Source organism: Pelobates fuscus, chromosome 11 (genome assembly GCF_036172605.1).
Source record: "Pelobates fuscus isolate aPelFus1 chromosome 11, aPelFus1.pri, whole genome shotgun sequence".
NCBI classification, from domain to species: domain Eukaryota; kingdom Metazoa; phylum Chordata; class Amphibia; order Anura; family Pelobatidae; genus Pelobates; species Pelobates fuscus.
The window spans coordinates 71,108,882-71,127,866 of NC_086327.1; positions in this window are offsets into that span (position 1 = coordinate 71,108,882).

The following is an 18,985-nucleotide window of genomic DNA, read 5'->3' on the forward strand; positions in this document are numbered from 1 at the left end:
AAATGTATGTACCTCATAACACATTGTTCATTATTGTGCTTTTTATTCTTGTTGTTGGTGTTTCTTACAATGAATATTGGGAATATAATATTAAAACTAGCTCAATCTTAAAAAATAAAATAAAAATAAATGGCAGTTTGGCAGCAGGGAAGATGGCAAGTCCTCCTAAATGATTAGGCTATATACAACTCAAAGATCGAGGAAATATGTTTTATTTATCATCAATCTACCTCATGCAAAATAAAAAAAAAAAAGAAGTGAAAAGCAGCTTGCTAGCACGAAATCCATAGAAAAAAAGTTTACAATGACGGGTCCCCCAGTGGCCCAGACCTTTACAATATCAAGATTGTTAAAGCCCACCTAGGTAAATCCCTTGAACCCACTAGAAAATGCAAAAGACCAGAGCTTACTGCAGGCCTCAGGAGATGCTGCAATCGCTTCGCAAATCGATGCGATCCAACTTTTACAGTGAATTTACCTCCGTTTCCAAATATATCGCAAAATTAGCAGAGCGAATGACAGAGGTCAAACAAGTTCAAGAGGAACAGATCACTACTTATAATGATATAGTGGCAAAAGTACAGGATAAATGTTAGAAGATTAACTCACTATTTGCAAAGTGAATGATTGAAGATCGAAATCGCCATAATAATGTACACATTCGTGGCATATAATAGAGTGTCGGATCTGCCGAAAGCATGTTCAGGACACTATGGTTTGGTACTCTCAAACTTGTCTTACAAAGATATACTACTGGATGGATGTCACCGAATCCCAAGACCAAATTCAATTTCGCAAGCTGTACCTCAAGATACAACGATTCGGGTACACTTTTATTGTATTAAAGAACTTTTCATGTCAAAAATTCACCAGGGAGCCACTAAAGATGAAATATCAGCACATATAATTCTTTCAAGTCATCTCTGCAGCTACACTGGAAAAGAAAAATTAATTTGCAGGGATCACTAGAGATCTTCTGGCGAATAATATATGATATCAATTGAGGATATCCAGTAAGAATCTTCATTTGACACGAAGGAGCAAATATTGAAATTCATGAACCAAATGATGGCTTGCAGCTACTTGAGAAATTAAATCTGAGTCCTGCTTCACTGAATGGTTCTCTTGAGCTGAAAGAGCAGAAAATTCTCCTTCTGATTCAGCGAATGCTTAAAAGGTCTGATACACTTTGATCTACTTGTTTGGAATTCTAAATTGTGAATGTTTTGGTGAATTTTCTCATTGAATTTAATGACAAATGTAAATTTAATCGAATTGTTGCTGACAGGATTAATATGGCGAATGATTGATTATTTTATTAGTTTTACCTTTATTTGCCTGTTTGGATTATAATCTGACATAAAATGTATGTGACAACTGCCCACAAAATTGTTATAGAACATTTGATATTGGTTATGATCACCCTTTTTTTGTTAATCTGTTTGTAAATTTATTGGCAAATGTTCCATTGAATTTGTTGGCAAATGTGTATTTTATATTATATGCTATAATATATAATATGCTATATTATATTATGGATATATATTTTAAAAGTTAATAAGTAGATTTTTGTTTGATTCTTTTTTTTCTTGTTTCTTATTTGTTTTTTCTTTCTATATGCAAATGTGTGGCCTGGCCTATGGAGTCGATATAATCTTAAATAATCCTGAGAAAATAAATGGCCTAAAAGGCCATTGGGATGAGAGATTAAATTTTTGGTTATATAGATTATAATAGTAGACTCCATCAATCGCTTTAATATTAATCTAATTCATTATAGTTTTCTGATTTTTATAAAATGAGTCTAAAATGAATGTCCCTTAATGTTAGGAGACTAAATATCCTACTTATTAGGAGACACTTATTTAAAGATTCCAAGAAACCGAAAGTAGATATATTATGCATACAAGAGTCTCATTTTAAAATGAAATCTATTCCATACCTAATGCCCAAATTTTTTCCAAATCAATTTCACTCGACCTATAAAACAAAGTCTAGAGGAGTGTCTATATTGTTTAACAAAAATGTGGCTTGCTCCCCAATTAAAGTGGTAAAATATAAAAATGGTAGATGAGTAATTTGGAGTGGAAATATTAATACGTATACCCTTGTAAATACATATCTTCCTACCTCAGTATAAGTTAACTACTTGAAATTCATATTAGGAAACATTGATAAAATCAAAAAGGGCAAATTGATCATATGAGATAACAATTTTGTTATAGATTACGATTTGGATACTGTGGTGGAATCTCGGTAAAAATAAATTTAGTAGGCCGAGATTACCACGTGGCATGTGTACGTGCATATGCTGACGTATCGATCAGTTGGTTGCACGAGGCAAGATACGATCAGTAGTGTACGGAGCATGTGCAAGAATACAGGATGTAGTATTCCCCTCCTCCATTGTGCTGGAAAGGCCATGCGGTCAAGCAGGAAGTTAATTCTTATTTGTATTGATTGGTCAAGAGAATGTGCGGGTGGAGCTTAATATGGGAGGAGTTATGTGCCTATATAAGGAGCCTGCACTATTGTCCGGGGCTCAGAACTTGCTGTATTTTGGTGACATTAGTCCCTCTGAGTCCCGATCGGTGATACAATAAAGAATCTCTTCCTTCCTGAAGAAACCTGTGTCCATCTCTCTGTGCTTGGCTTCCGTCAGTTTCTCCGGTATCATTTGGTGCATTGGCCGGGAAGCTCATCGTTCAACGGTAGCTGAGAGGCAGAGGCGTGAGACGGTCTATCTTTGCCCACGTTCTCTACGGCTGCACCCCTGAACTTCTGCGTGGACCTCCCTTCGTCTCGGCGCCACTGGTCTGTTGTCCAGGAGATCATCGGCCTCTACGTAAGAAGTGCTGGGGTGTCCCCGTCGATGAGTGTGAACTCAGGTTCAGGAACGAGGAGGTAAGAAGACTGCTGTTTTAGACGGCAGACCCACTAGGGGTATACCGATTGTGCGGTAGGCCCATAAGGGGTTTGAATTGTGTATGGAATCTGCCCCCTCTGTCGGAGGGAAGGAGCGAAGGCGCACCGCTCAATCGAACGCTCTTTAGTCAGACCGTTTGATTTGGTTAGTCAGGCGGGGTTCTGGTGTAAATAGCCCTAGCCGGACACCGGTGTCTTGTCTAGACTAGCGTTCTAGGGTGTATATTTTGTTCGCTAGGTCGGAGGGACCGGGAGACTAAGCGGCGCCTGTGTAAATTCGGTTCGCTAGCTCTCAACCTATCTTGGCTAAGTGGGAAGGCGTGTAAATTTGGAACCCACTAGATTTTTGATAGTAATCGACTAAGAGGCGTCTGTGTAAATTCGGTCCTCTAGCTCGCTATATGTGGTGCTTGGGCAGTGTGGCTAACCAAAACGGGTGTACATAGTTTTAGGTAGTCCATTCAAGGTACTGGCCAATAGTTTAGTTGGGAATTGTAAATGTGTTAAAGATTGTTTAGTAAAGTGTATATCTTGTTAGCGCGAGCTCAGCCGTCTAGCGAGAGTGTTAATAGTTTGTTGCTGTATCATAGTGCACGGTACCATAACCCTGTATATTTACTGACACTGTATATAAGTACTAATCATTGTCGTCTATTGCATGTTTAACACAATAACCACTAATAATTGTATTGTGACCTTAAATTGTGCTTTGACCTATGCTAACCGTACTGTAACCGCTATTTGTAAAAGACGATGTTACTGGGGTGTGTTATAGACGGGTAATTCATATATAGAGAATTATAGCGTGGGTGACTGTATAGTTTCGCCAAAGGGCATAATATTGATTATTTAGTGACTGGTGTAACAGCTGTGTGTGTACGGGAATTCCCTGAGTGTTTATTGTGTTATTGTGTACGTTTCACTTGGTAACCGTACCACGTGGTGCTGTTGCCAGAGGAAACGGGTGTGACTGTTGAATACGCGTGCATAGTATTCGTTGTCAACGACGTTCCATTGATAAGTATGGGCGCGTCGGAGTCAACGATTCCGGATCCCTTAGGTTGTATGGTAAAGAATTTTAAAAAGGGATTCAAAACATGTGATTTTGGGGTTAAAATGTCTCCTGTACGTTTGGTCACTTTGTGTACTAGGGAGTGGCCTACTTTGGTTGCGGCATGGCCGCCACGTGGCAGTTTGGATCCAACTCTGGTACAGCGCGTACACGTGGCTGTATCGGGTAGGCCTGAACTTTACGGGCAGTTTCCTTATATTGATTGTTGGAGACAGGCCGTAAATGACTCGCCAAAATGGATTCAGACATGCCACGAGGAGCAATGTCGGCCTCATGGTGGCTAGGACTTGTTTGTCCACTAGGACTGGTGTTAGGCCCATTTTGGACACGCCCCCTGAGTCCGAGATCCCTTTGCCGCCCCCTTACTTTCCGTTAAGAGGAAGTGACGCAAATGCAGGAAGTCCTGCACCCCTTCCCTCATTGCCCTCATCCACTTCCGCTTCCTCCTCCAGTACAGAATCCACCCCCTCTCGTACTAAATCTCCCCTTCCGGAACCAGAACCAACCCCCATTAGATCTGAATATCCTGATTTGGCGCCACTTCAGACTTCCGGTCAAGCTTCTTCTAGCTCGGCTCGAAGTGTTCTATTTACTAACTTTTCCCAAAACCAAGCTCCCACATCCTCATGCTTTATTACCCCCCGACCGGAACCTCTAACTGACGCCCCTCCACGTAGCCCCATACTAACCCGACAACTGACCGGTACCCAACAATTAAAACATTATCAGATGCCTCTTCGTCTGAATCCCAGGTCAGCCTATATCGATGCCGCAGGTCAAATGGCACATGCTGACCCAGTCTTCGTATATGTCCCGTTCACGACTACCGATCTCTTGAATTGGAAGACCCACAATTCCTCGTACACTGAGAAACCACAAGCTATGACCGATCTGTTCACCTCGATAGTTCAGACACATAACCCGACATGGGCTGATTGCCAGCAGTTATTAATGACTTTGTTCAATAATGAGGAAAGGACAAGGATTAATCAAGCGGCCATTAAAGCGCTAGAGGATAGAGCCCGTGCTTTGAATCAAGCCAATCCAGCAGCATGGGCCGCAACACATTATCCTAACACCGATCCCGACTGGAATGTAAATGGTGCAGATATGGTTCAACTCAGAGCCTATAGAGACGCTATAATTGCTGGCATGAAAGCCGGAGGAAAGAAAGCTATTAACATGTCGAAGACAGTTGAGGTGATTCAGAAAAGTGATGAAGCGCCCAGTGTCTTTTATGACCGATTATTGGAGGCATACCGCTTGTATACCCCCTTTAATCCGGAAGACGCAGATAATTCCCGAATGGTGAACTCCGCCTTTGTCAGCCAACCTTACGGAGATATTAAGCGCAAGCTACAAAAGTTAGAAGGGTTTGCAGGTATGTCTATCACCCAACTAATGGAGGTAGCGAATAAAGTGTATATGAATAGGGAAACAGAAAGTAAGAAAGAGGAAGAGCGCAAGATGTGTAAAAAGGCAGATATGCTAGCGGTAGCGATCGCAGGCGTAGATAGACGGGGCCCAGATAGAGGCGATAGTAGATGGAATAGGGAGCCTTTGAGTAGGAATCAGTGCGCGTATTGCAAGGAAGAAGGGCATTGGAGGAACGAGTGTCCGCAAAGAGAGCAGTACGAGAGAGACCAACCCAGGGCAGGTTACGGAAACTTTAGAGGCAGAGCGAGAGGTAGAGGAGGCCCCGGAGGGAGCAATGGTAATAGAGGGAGCAATGGGAACAGAGGAAGTGTTAGGGAAGATAGGTATTATCCAGCAGCGCAAAGGTCCCGCGATAGAGAAGGTAGGGACTTTGTAGGATTGGCTGACGGTCATGGAGGACGGTCATGGAGGACTATTGATACCGACCGGGCTCCATCCCCCTTGGTCGAGCGGAGCCTATGGTCGATGTATCAATAGGGGGAAAAAGGAGTGCGTTCATGATCGACACTGGTGCTGAACATTCGGTGGTGACTAATCTAGTTGCTCCTCCATCTGGAAGAACTATTACTGTAATAGGAGCAACTGGAAGAAGTGCTGAAAAACCGGTTCTTAAAAGTCGACTCTGTACATTGGGAGGCCACGTAGTAAAACATCAATTCCTTTATATGCCTGAATGTCCAGTCCAATTGCTGGGACGTGATATGCTATCTAAATTACAAGCGCAGATTACGTTCCTACCAAATGGAACAACATCCTTAAAGTTTAATGGACCTTCAGGTATTATGACATTATCCGTACCAAAGGAAGAAGAGTGGCGACTTTATACAGCGTTGACTAGCCAAAACCCTAGGAGTGATGAGTCCTTATTCAACATACCAGGAGTTTGGGCAGAGAACAACCCACCAGGACTGGCCCGCAATATTCCACCTATTAAAATCGAACTAAAACTTGGGGTTTATCCAGTGAGCCTAAGACAATATCACATCCCGCAGAAGGCTAAGAAGAACATCCAATCCTATCTGGATAAGTTCATACGGTATGGTATCCTAAAATGCTGTACTTCCCCCTGGAACACCCCATTGCTGCCTGTTCAAAAGCCCGGTACAGATGAGTATCGACCTGTGCAGGACTTGAGAGCAGTCAATGATGCGGTTGTTAGTATACATCCAGTTGTGCCCAATCCATATAACCTGCTTGCTTTAATTCCGGGCGGGGCTACTTACTTTACAGTCTTAGATCTCAAAGATGCCTTCTTTTGCCTCCGAATTGCCGCAGAAAGCCAATGTATCTTCGCTTTCCAATGGGAAAACGCTGTAACGGGCGCAAAACGCCAAATGACCTGGACAAGACTGCCCCAAGGGTTTAAAAATTCACCTACCCTATTTGGCTCTAAGTCAAGATTTATTGGATTTCGAGTCCATCCCAGGAGAGTGTGTATTGTTACAGTATGTAGATGACTTGTTGATAGCAGCAGTTACAAAGGAAATATGTCAGCAAGCGACGCACGATCTACTACACATTCTCTGGAAGGCAGGATACAAGGTGTCTAGAAAGAAGGCTCAGTTGTGTTTGCCAACTGTCAAATATCTGGGATTCCATATCTCTGAAGGTCAAAGAATTATGGGGCCAGAGAGAAAAGAAGCTGTGTGCCAAATACCGATACCCAAGAATAGAAGACAAGTGCGATAATTCTTGGGGGCAGCAGGCTTCTGTAGGATATGGATTCCCAGCTACGCGATACTGGCAAAACCTCTGTATGCAGCTATCAAAGGTACAGAGCACGACCCCTTCTTATGGACTCAAGAACAGCAAACGGCATTTGAAGATGTGAAGAAGGCTTTGATGAGTGCCCCAGCATTAGGTCTACCTGATCACACACGACCATTCTACCTGTATGTACATGAGCAAAGAAGAATGGCTGTGGGAGTATTGACACAGTACTTGGGATCATGGCAAAGACCTGTTGCCTACATGTCTAAGCAACTGGATGCAGTGGCCAGCGGACTTCCACCTTGTCTAAGAGCAGTAGCTGCAGCCGCCCTGCTAGTAGCTGAAGCCGATAAACTCACTTTGGGTCAAGAACTTTATGTACGAGTCCCACATGCAGTACAGACGTTGTTGGATTACAAAGGAAATCATTGGTTTAGTAATAGCCGTATGACCAGGTATCAAGCAATGTTGTGTGAAAACCCAAGAGTGCATTTAGAGACTGTAAACACCTTAAATCCAGCTACCCTTTTGCCACAACCTACTGAAAGTCAACATGATTGTTTGGAAGTAATGGATGAAGTATTTTCAAGTAGACCAGATCTTCGTGATTTTCCCATCCAGAACCCCGATGTTCAATATTATACCGACGGCAGTAGTTATGTGAAAGAAGGGATCCGATATGCAGTAACAACAATAGACAAGGTGATAGAAGCTCGGCCAGTGGCGAAAGGAACATCAGCACAAAAGGCAGAATTGATAGCACTGACACGAACGTTACAATTGGCTGAAGGTTTAAGAGTGAACATCTACACGGACTCCAAGTATGCGTTTTTAACCACTCATGCCCACGGAGCTTTGTATAAAGAAAGAGGACTATTGAATTCAGAAGGCAAGGAAATCAAGTATGCAGCTGAAATCCTACAACTATTGGAAGCAGTGTGGGAGCCGAAAGAAGTCGGTATTATACATTGTCGAGCGCATCTGAGAGGAGATGGTGATGTAACCAAAGGAAACCGGATGGCAGATAGTGCAGCTAAGCGTGCCGCTGAATCGGGAAGACAGGAGTATGTGGGGCATATAGCTGCTCTTATACCAACTCCACTGTCTCAATGGACTCCAGTTTATACAGCTCAAGAAGAGGAGTGGTTAAAGACTGAACCTGGAAAGTATTTGGAGAACAAATGGTATCAGTTAGAAGATGGAAGAATAGTCATTCCAGCATCACTAGCGGTAGAAATTGTCCAAAACTATCACAACGGGACACATTCTGGGAGAGACAGCACAGAAGAATCTCTCAGAAAACATTTCTACATACCAAGATTGTCCAACTTGACTCAGGCCATTGTACGAAGATGTGTAACGTGTGCTAAGAATAATGCAAGGCAAGGACCAGTAAAGCCACCAGGAGTCCAGTTTATGGGGGGACTCCCCATGTCCGATTTACAAATTGACTATACAGTGATGCCTAAATCGGGTGGACATCGCTACCTGCTGGTGGTTGTGTGTACCTATTCAGGCTGGGTAGAAGCATGTCCTACTCGTACAGAGAAAGCAGGAGAAGTTGTGAGATTCCTGTTACGAGAAATAATACCCCGATATGGACTACCCTGCTCTATAGGATCGGACAATGGTCCAGCTTTTGTTCATCAGTGCCTACAACAACTGACTCATATGCTTGGTATAAAGTGGAGGCTTCATACGGCATATAGACCCCAGAGTTCTGGTAAGGTAGAGAGAATGACTAGAACTATTAAGAATCAGTTGGCTAAAATGTGTCAGGAAACCCAACTTAAGTGGAACGTTCTTTTGCCCATAGCTCTATTGCGAATCCGCAGTACACCTACCAGAAGGATGGGCCTCTCTCCTTTTGAAATCATGTATGGGCGACCACCTCCCGTACTTGGTAACCTAAGGGGGGATTTGAGTCAGTTGGGAGAAGGAATTACCCGGCAGCAGGTTGTAGAGTTGGGTAAGACTATGGAGGAGGTACAGAAATGGGTACAAGATAGATTACCTGTGAATATTTATCCCCCAGTTCATAGTTACCACCCAGGAGACCAAGTGTGGATTAAAGAGTGGAATAATGTACCGTTAGGGCCCAAGTGGAGAGGTCCTTATGTTGTTCTTTTGTCTACCCCTACAGCGATAAAAGTAGCCGAAGTGACTCCGTGGATACATCACTCCAGGGTTAAACCAGCAGCAGTCGATTCTTGGCAAGTTACAGCAGATCCAGAAAATCCCTGCAAGATCCGGTTAAAGCGCACGACTCAGTCGGAGTGACGAGGAACTTTGTGGATTACAACATTTTATTGTTTCAGAGATTTGGTAAGTGAGTGAGAGGGCCATAATAAAGCCTGTCCGCTCACCGACGTATAGTATATAAGCCAGGAAAAGTCTCGAAGAGACTCCTGTGAAGACGAGCAGAACTCCATTCCCTGCAGCCCTTACATCCTGGAAGCTGAGGTGCCTTCACACGGACGAAGACTGAGGATGACGACGAAAGATGTGTTTATGATAATGTTTTTATGTGTATTTTTATATTCAGGAAGGTAGAGGTACCGACACTCCTAGCTGTGAGGTATGCATTAAGACTACAAGAACAGGTAACCATATTTCCCAAACCCTAATTTGGCATTCACAATACGAGTGTAAAGGAGATGTATCAAGATGTAGATACCTAAATATAGAATATAGTGTGTGCCATTTAGGAGTAGGAGAACCTAAGTGCTTCAGTCCAGAGTATCAACCCCGTACAATTTGGTTGACTCTCAGGAATGGAGATCCTCAGGGGACCCTAATTAACAAGACAGTATTAGAATCTGTACATTCTTCGGGTGTTCTGCTATTTGATGCGTGTAAGGCGATATCAAGTGGTAGAAAGCCGTGGAATGTATGTGTGGATCTTAGATGGGAGAGGACGTATGGGTCTAACGATAAATATATTTGTCCCAGTAGTAAAAATAAATATGTGAGTCCTAGATGCCCAAATAGAGATTATAACTTTTGCCCATATTGGTCTTGTGTGGGGTGGGCAACTTGGGGACAGACAGTAGACAAGGACATGATTGTGACTAAGTTGCCTACCAGCCCATATTGTAAGTCTATGGAATGCAATCCAGTCCATATACTTATAAATAACCCCGACAAGTTCTTAGATAAATATGGTAATTTATTTGGGTTTCAAATATATGGGACGGGTTTAGATCCTGGGACAGTATTATTTATAGGGATAGAGACTGATACGGTATCCTCCCAGACTCATCAAGTATACCATTCCTTTTATGAAGAGATGAGCATAGATAATAAGATCCCCCATAATGCTAAAAACCTGTTTATTGATTTAGCCGAAAGTATTGCCGGTAGTCTTAATGTTACCAACTGCTATGTGTGTGGAGGTACTAACATGGGAGACCAATGGCCTTGGGAAGCAAAGGAGGTAATGTCCGGTTCTGAGGCAGTTGACCAATTAATATCTACACAAGCCGATTATCATATGAGTGTTAGAGGTAAATCTGAGTGGAGATTAAAGACCTCCATCATAGGTTATGTTTGCATAGCAAGGAAAGGAATGATGTATAATACTTCTGTAGGAGAATTAACTTGTCTAGGGCAAAAAGCTTATGATGATGATACAAAGAATACAACTTGGTGGTCGGCTTCAAATGTCTCAGAACCATCTAGCCCGTTTGCTAGATACGCCAATTTAAAGGATGTGTGGTTTGATCTATCCATCACATCTACCTGGAGAGCCCCAGCAAATTTGTACTGGATCTGTGGTAAGAAAGCCTATTCGGAGTTGCCACAGGACTGGGAAGGGGCATGTGTGTTGGGTATGCTCAAACCATCCTTCTTCTTGTTACCTATTGAAACAGGTGAGACTTTAGGTGTTAAAGTGTATGATGTAAATCATAGGAAGAAAAGGGGACCCATAGAGATAGGCGCCTGGGAAGATAATGAATGGCCTCCCCAGCGTATTATAGATTATTATGGGCCAGCCACGTGGGCAGAGGATGGTACCTTTGGTTATGGAACCCCTATTTATATGCTCAACCGTATTATAAGATTACAGGCGGTGGTTGAGATCATTACTAACGAGACATCACAAGCGCTCAATCTTCTAGCGAAGCATAATACCAGGATGAGGACAGCAGTATACCAAAATAGATTAGCCTTGGATTACCTTTTGGCAGTAGAGGAAGGTGTATGTGGGAAGTTTAACCTGAGCAATTGCTGTCTTCAAATAGATGACGAAGGGCAAGCAATAGCTGAGCTTACTAGCCATATGGTTAAACTAGCGCATGTGCCTACTCAGGTATGGAAAGGGTATAATCCAAGCAGTTGGTTTGGTAGCTGGTATGAGTGGTTTGGAGGGCTTAAGGCAGTGGTAGGTGGAGTCCTACTGATTTTAATGTTGTGTCTACTCCTGCCGTGTCTTATACCCTTAGTAGTTACGTCTGTGCAAAGCCTGATAGAAAATATAGCAGAGAGGAAGGCTGCTGCACAGATAATGGCAATTTATAAATATAAGGCTCTAGATCAGGGAGAATCAATGCAGGAAGATGAGTGTTGAAGATTCACATCATAAGATAAGTCTGGTCTGGTTCAAGGTAACTTGCGGTGTATGCAAACTAAGGTTAAGTGATGCCTCAAGTAATTGTGAAATATCAAGAGGCATCAAAGGGGGGGAATGTGGTGGAATCTCGGTAAAAATACATTTAGTAGGCCGAGATTACCACGTGGTATGTGTACGTGCATATGCTGACGTATCGATCAGTTGGTTGCACGAGGCAAGATACGATCAGTAGTGTACGGAGCATGTGCAAGAATACAGGATGTAGTATTCCCCTCCTCCATTGTGCTGGACAGGCCATGCGGTCAAGCAGGAAGTTAATTCTTATTTGTATTGATTGGTCAAGAGAATGTGCGGGTGGAGCTTAATATGGGAGGAGTTATGTGCCTATATAAGGAGCCTGCACTATTGTCCGGGGCTCAGAACTTGCTGTATTTTGGTGACATTAGTCCCTCTGAGTCCCGATCGGTGATCCAATAAAGAATCTCTTCCTTCCTGAAGAAACCTGTGTCCATCTCTCTGTTCTTGGCTTCCGTCAGTTTCTCCGGTATCAATACCACTAGGGAACAATTGAGAACAGTTAGGTTAATGCTACATCCAAAACAGCACAGGCTTGTTCACAATTGATTCATCTGTATGGCCTGTATGATTGTTGGAGATTGTTACCAAGTGGAGAGTGGGGTTATATATATATATATTAGTATTTTTCATTTGACCGAACACCGAATTAGCCCCCCTGGCTAATTAACTTCAAAAGAACTTAAAGCAGCAGTTGTCTTATGTAGGTTTCCTACGCCTGACCATCTATGACCAGCGGAGGAGCATAGTGTGCTCCATTTCCTGTGGTCAGAGAAATTTTCCCACAATTCTCACCTTTCTTCCGTGTTCTTCTTCCGTGTTTCCCGGAAGCCGGCAAAACTACAGAATTTTACCGTAACAGAATGAGAGCAGTTTATGAGTAGGGGCATGTTTAGTAAACAGTGAGCAGCCTGTGTCTGCTCACTGTTGTAAAAAAAATAAGGAAAAATAACCTCCCTACCCCAATAAATGGCCCCATGGTGGGGCATCTTTTTCTAGCCTGAGGGGACATTGCGAGTGGGGGCTACTCAACTAAACCGGAGACATAGGGTCCCCCTTGGCCCCCACCCATGAGCGGTGGGTGAGGGCCCTAAATGAAAATGGGGAGACCTATTGTCCTCGCCCCAGCCCCCATCCATGAGAGGCGGGTGGGGATCCTAAATGAAAATGGGGGTTTGTCCTACCCCTTTTCCCCCACCCCAGAGCAGCAGGTGGGAGCCCTAAATGAAAATGGGTAGGGACCTATTGTCCTCCCCCCCAGCCCACACCCCTGAGTGGCAGGTGGGGGCCCTAAATGTAAACCGGGGGACCTATTGTCCTCCCTCCCGGTCCCCACCCATGTGCGGCAGGTGGGGGCTAAATGTCAAAATACCCCATCATGATGTCATTCAGAGGAGGAGGAGCTTACCAAATTGAACCGCACAGCGGGAACTGGGGACCTCGTCGGCAAAAGTTAATGAGGATTTTATTCCCCATACAGAGACCATTTTACTGAGCCTGTTAGTGAGCAACGGTATATGCCTTGTTTACTCACCACCTGTTCTTGTAAGAGGCAGTGTTTTTATTGATTTGATTCACATATTTGTTTTTTGTTATTTATATTTGCACGGTATGCATAATAAATGTGTATTGTAAATACGCATAGCATTGGTTTCTTATATAGCCAAGTATATACACACACTTAAATTTTATAGCTTAACTAATGGTTGAAGTGATACAAAGTACTGTATATACAAAACTCCATTATTACACACTGTGTGAGAAATAGTGGTGCATTATAGGAAAACTATTGATCTATTTATTTTAATACGATCTATACTATCTGCAATTTTTTCTTTTATTTTATGTACACTGATTGAGTGCCATCTACTGGAGGATTCCAGATTACAGTTGTATATATCTTACATCATATATATAATACTGCTTGTGATTATTTTAATGTCAAAATACCCCCCTACCCCCAGGTGATAAGGGGTCCCCAAGCCCCTACTCACCCCCCCACCCAAAAAAAATTAAAGTCCTACCTACCCCACTCACCCTAAAAATAGTAAACAATAAATCCCTGTAAATAAATTTTAAAAAATACTTACCATGTGATGTCTTCTTTTTTCTAAAACCTTCTTTTTTCAGCCCCCATAATGCCAAATAAAAAAAAACATAATACCCGTCGAACTAATAAAAAAACCCCCAAAAAACGAATGCAAAATAAAAAATCCACCGAAAGGTCAAAACACTGTCAGATCACTTCCTCCTCAGTGCTGCTGGGGAGGAGGCACACACCACATGGAGGAGGATGCAAGCATTATGGAAAAGAGTGACCGAGAAAGCTAATGGCAGACTCCCATCAGCCTGGGCCAGTAAGCTGCCACTGGACTCCACCCAAAAGGTAAGGAGACAGGAGGGTGGCTAAATATATTTTTTGTTTGTTTTACTAATTTCTGATTTCACTTATTATTATTATTCATCAGATATGACCAACACCCATGTGTTGGTGTTTGTAATGTAACACAGAGAGAATAACTACATGATAAAAATCCTAGAAGAACCTGACAGTTCCCTATTAAATATACATTTCAAAAATAAAAAAGTGTTTTTGAAAACATATTATTGCATAAAGTGTTATCAAAGGCTGTACACCATTTCCAAATGTCACTTTTGCCAAATTATCGACCAGGGTATGTAAGAACAGAGTCGAGATATTATATTGGCCAAGGTTGTTGGGAGTTGCTGTCAAGGAGCTGCTAGAGGGCAGAGATTAAAAGAAAAGAAAAGAAAAGAAAAAGTTACCTGCGCTCTCTCCTTAATCCCTATGTATATCTAGACAAATGGAGGTCATTTAGTTGCTCCAATGGCCATTGGAGGGAATGCCCGCCTGCCAACGTCAGTGTGTGTGTATCTCTGTGTGTGGATGTGCCAGTGTGTGTGTGTGTGTGTGTGTGTATCAAAATGCTTGTATCTGTGTATCAAAGGGTATGTATATGAGTGTGTGTGTGTGTATATGCCAGTGTGTGTCAATGTGTGTGCATGTGTCAAGGTGTAAGCATGTGACAGTGTGTTTATGTGTGTATATGCATGTTAATATGTATGTGTTAATATGTATGTGCATACATCCCAGAAATCACACAACATGCAAACAGACCCCTGCAAAAACAAACATTACATACAAACACACCAGTTTGCTGAAACACCAATACTGCACACAAATGTACATATGCATTTAAAAGACCACACTACATCCAAACACACCCCTGTATGCAAATACAAACATTACATACAAACACATCCCTGTATTAAAACGCTAAAATTATGTATAAACACCAACTCTACACACATAAGTACACCTGCATTTAAAAGCCAACACTACAATCACACACTCCTGCATTCAAACGCAAACACTACACAAGTACACCACTGCATTCCAATGGTAACAGTACATACAAATACACCCCTACATGCACACATACACTCTATACAAAAACATGCTTACATTCAATTGCACAAACACTGCTCACAAATACAACCCTGCAAGGATGGTAGATCCCCAGCTGGCATAGCATCGCAGCAGTTGTATGACAGATGGGGATCTATCTTTTCTTTACTCTTGCACTCTCTACATTAGTTTCGTCGCTGGGTTGGGGTGGAGTGATTGCATGCACAGGGGGCCCAAGCAAATGCTTGCCCAGGATCCAATCAATATTAAAGACTGCCCTGCGTTACACTGGTGGCAAGTGGCAGGATTCTTCTCCCGAATGGATATCTTGAACCAGCAGATATTATAGTGAATGACCCGCCATACCAGCTCCTCAAGCGAACCACACTAAAGGATTTACTGGTAGCTTGAGGAAGAGTGGCGAGTAACATGACCGGTGTATAGTCGCCAAATGGGCAGTCGGAATCCAGGACAACCAACCCACATACCTTACCCAATAATGCACTGACACTAGAGATATATGGGAAAAATTGTCCACAGCTTTATTAACAATTTCAACTAATAACCATTATAATAATATCATAATATAACATAACCAAATAATTTAACATGTAAACATGGGTCATTGCCCCCCATACTCTGCCCTTGCACCCGTATCCTTCTGTCAATATAAAAGGCAATGACCCCAATATAAATAACACGTATATACAAATACATAACATATCAAATTATTCCAACATGAACCAATTTAAAGTGCCAAACCATTAATTAACCACGACAGGGGTATACCCGGATACCCCTACCCCACCAGGTTCTGAGCCACCGACAGGACTCGAAACCTACCAACCACCAATGTCCACCATTTTCCAATTCCATCCGGTTCCTCCTGGGGAGCCTATTTCTTCTCCTTCAGCTCCCCATCCCGCCACTAGCTCAGACCTTGACCCCTTAAGCCGTCTGAGCTCCGCCACCCCGAAGAAAAAGTACTTTCTGCATCCCCTCCTGCCAACCCAGGTTCAGCAGATCCCAGCCCACAGCCGAGAGATGAACACCGTCCGGGTGGTAGTAGCCTAGCAGCCCCTCCTCCAACTCACTGTGCCGCACCACTACCCCCCCCAACTTCCGAATAAAGCTCGCCATCAAGCTGTTCACTTTCTTCCTGCACCTATCTATGGCCCCTGGGTCCCGAGCGTGGCGCCACCGCCGCCTCGGGACCATCTCCGACCAGACCAGCATCACCTCCGGAAGCAGGTCCCTCAACTTGTTGAGGTCCTGTTTCATCCATTTTACCAGTCGACGCTGCGGCGTCAGACCCAAGTCGTTGGCCCCCGGCATGTATGACCAGCAGATCGGGCCTCCGCCCACCAGCCACTATCCTGAACACGGCCCCGCAGACATCCCCCCAGCAACCTCCCCGGTACCCAAACCATCGCACTAACAGGTGTTCCCTCGGAAAGCCCAGCTGCTGGCCTTGAGCTCGAGCTGCGGCCCTCCTTTCAGCCCCAACGACAAAAGAGTGTCCCACGATCCATGCGACCCGGCCTGGGGAAGAAATAAACAGACTGTCAGACAACCCCGTCCCCATCCGGGACCACAAATCTCGATCCAATAAACCCAAGCGAACATAAGATCGGAACCTCACCGACTCCCACCTCCCAATCCGCTTCACTAAATCGTCGCCAAACCCCAAGCGTGTGGCCTCCGTGGCCGCCCCGATACGGAAGGAATGTGTCCCAAACCTGTCCGCCTTCAGGCCCAGCTTACCCAGGCCCGACCGAAAGACTTTGGTAAATTGGAACCGGGACAGTGAAGACCCGTCCGCGTGTACCAACAACGAGCCCCCCCCCGCGGGCCTCCTAGCCAAGTACCCCGCCACTGCGGCTAGCGGGCATAGCGCGGAGCCCGGCAGGGCACCCAGCGTCACGTCCCGGCCTTTTCCCAAGACGTCCGTCTTGGACCTGGCTAGGTGCACCACCAACTTGTTCTCCAGTACCCGGATGCCCGAAAACTGCAACCCCCCGGAAACCACTCGGTTGGAGCTCACCAGCTCCCCAACCCGGAAGGCCCCGAAAAAGGCCAGGAGGAAAGCGGCCCGAAACAGGGAAACCTCAAACCCGTCGAAACAAATCTCCGGCAGGACCCGTATTAGGTCCCCAAGCACCCGCACCGACACCGGGCGCCTGGTATCAGGAGATCTTCGGCCCTTCCGGTACCCTTTGAGTGCTTGCCTAATTACGAAGGACTTGGTCAGATCCTCCTCCCCCCGGAGTTTGAACCAGAACGCCATTGCCGCCATGGCCCTATCCACCACCGCGGGAGACGCTTCCTTCGCTAGTAGCCGAAAGGCAAACCACAAAAAGGCGTCCAAGCGCGACTCTCTCACCCGCGCCTGATCCAGCCCTCGTAGCGACTGTTCCCAGGATTTCCAAACCTTATCGTAGGCGGCCCAAGTGGCCGGCGCCAGCGAAGCTTTCACTAATCCCCCAAGCAAGACGCTCCTAGATTCCACATCTCGTCTGGGCACGTCTGGCCCACTTCCAGCGCTTCCGGGGCCGCCATCCGGAATCGGGACCACTGAAAACGAGACAGAGTGTCAGCCACCTCATTCAAATACCCCGGCACATGGCGCGCGCGAAAGACTACGTTTAGTGACATACACATCAACACAAGACGCCGCAGCAGCCGAACCACCGGTTTCGACGCTGCGGACTGGTTATTGACCGCGTGCACCACGGACATGTTGTCCGAGAAGAAGATCACCTTACGATCTCGCAGCCCCTCTCCCCACAGCGCCATGGCGACAACCAGCGGGAAGAGTTCCAAGAAAGCCATATTACGCATGAGGGGGCTCGACCTCCATGCCTCTGGCCATTGCTCCGCACACCACCGACCCGCAAAATAGGCCCCAAAGCCAACGCTACCCGACGCGTCGGTAAACAATTCCAGCTCTGACGCCGATACACCCTCCTGCCGAAAAAACACTGTCCCATTAAAGTCCCGCAGGAAGGTGTCCCACACCGCCAGGTCGGCCCGCATGGCCATTGACACCCGGATGAAATGATGTGGGGAGCGCACCCCGGCCGTCGCAGCCGATAGGCTGCGGCTAAACACCCGACCCATCGGGATCACCCGGCATGCAAAGTTGAGCATTCCCACCAGAGATTGCAGCTGCCGCAGGGTCACCTTGCGAGCCCGCGCCACCGCAGCCACCACGCCCCGTAAACCTTCCAACTTCGCAGCCGACATTCCCCGAGCCTCGAATCTATCTCAAGACCCAGGAAACTAAGGCAAGCTGCCGGGCCCTCCGTCTTCTCCCTTGCCAGCGGTACACCAAAATGACCCGCCACCCATTCGACCGTTCTGAGCATGTGCAGGCACGCCGGGGAGTCCGCCGGCCCCACGCAGAGAAAGTCATCCAGGTAGTGCACCAATGCACCGTTACCCGACTCAATCCACACCACCCATTCGAGAAAGGAACTGAATTTCTCGAAGTAAGCACAGGAGATGGAACACCCCATCGGAAGACATAGGTCCACGTAATAACCCCCTTCAAAGAAACACCCCAACAGGTGATGACAAACCGGGTGGACCGGAAGAAGCCGAAATGCGACTTCAATGTCCACCTTAGCCATCAGTGCCCCGCGCCCGGCTCTCCTTACCAGGTCGACCGCCCGGTCGAATGATGCATAAGAGACCGAGCACAGTTCCCTGTCGATGTCGTCATTCACCGACGCTCCTTTTGGATAGGAGAGGTGGTGAATGA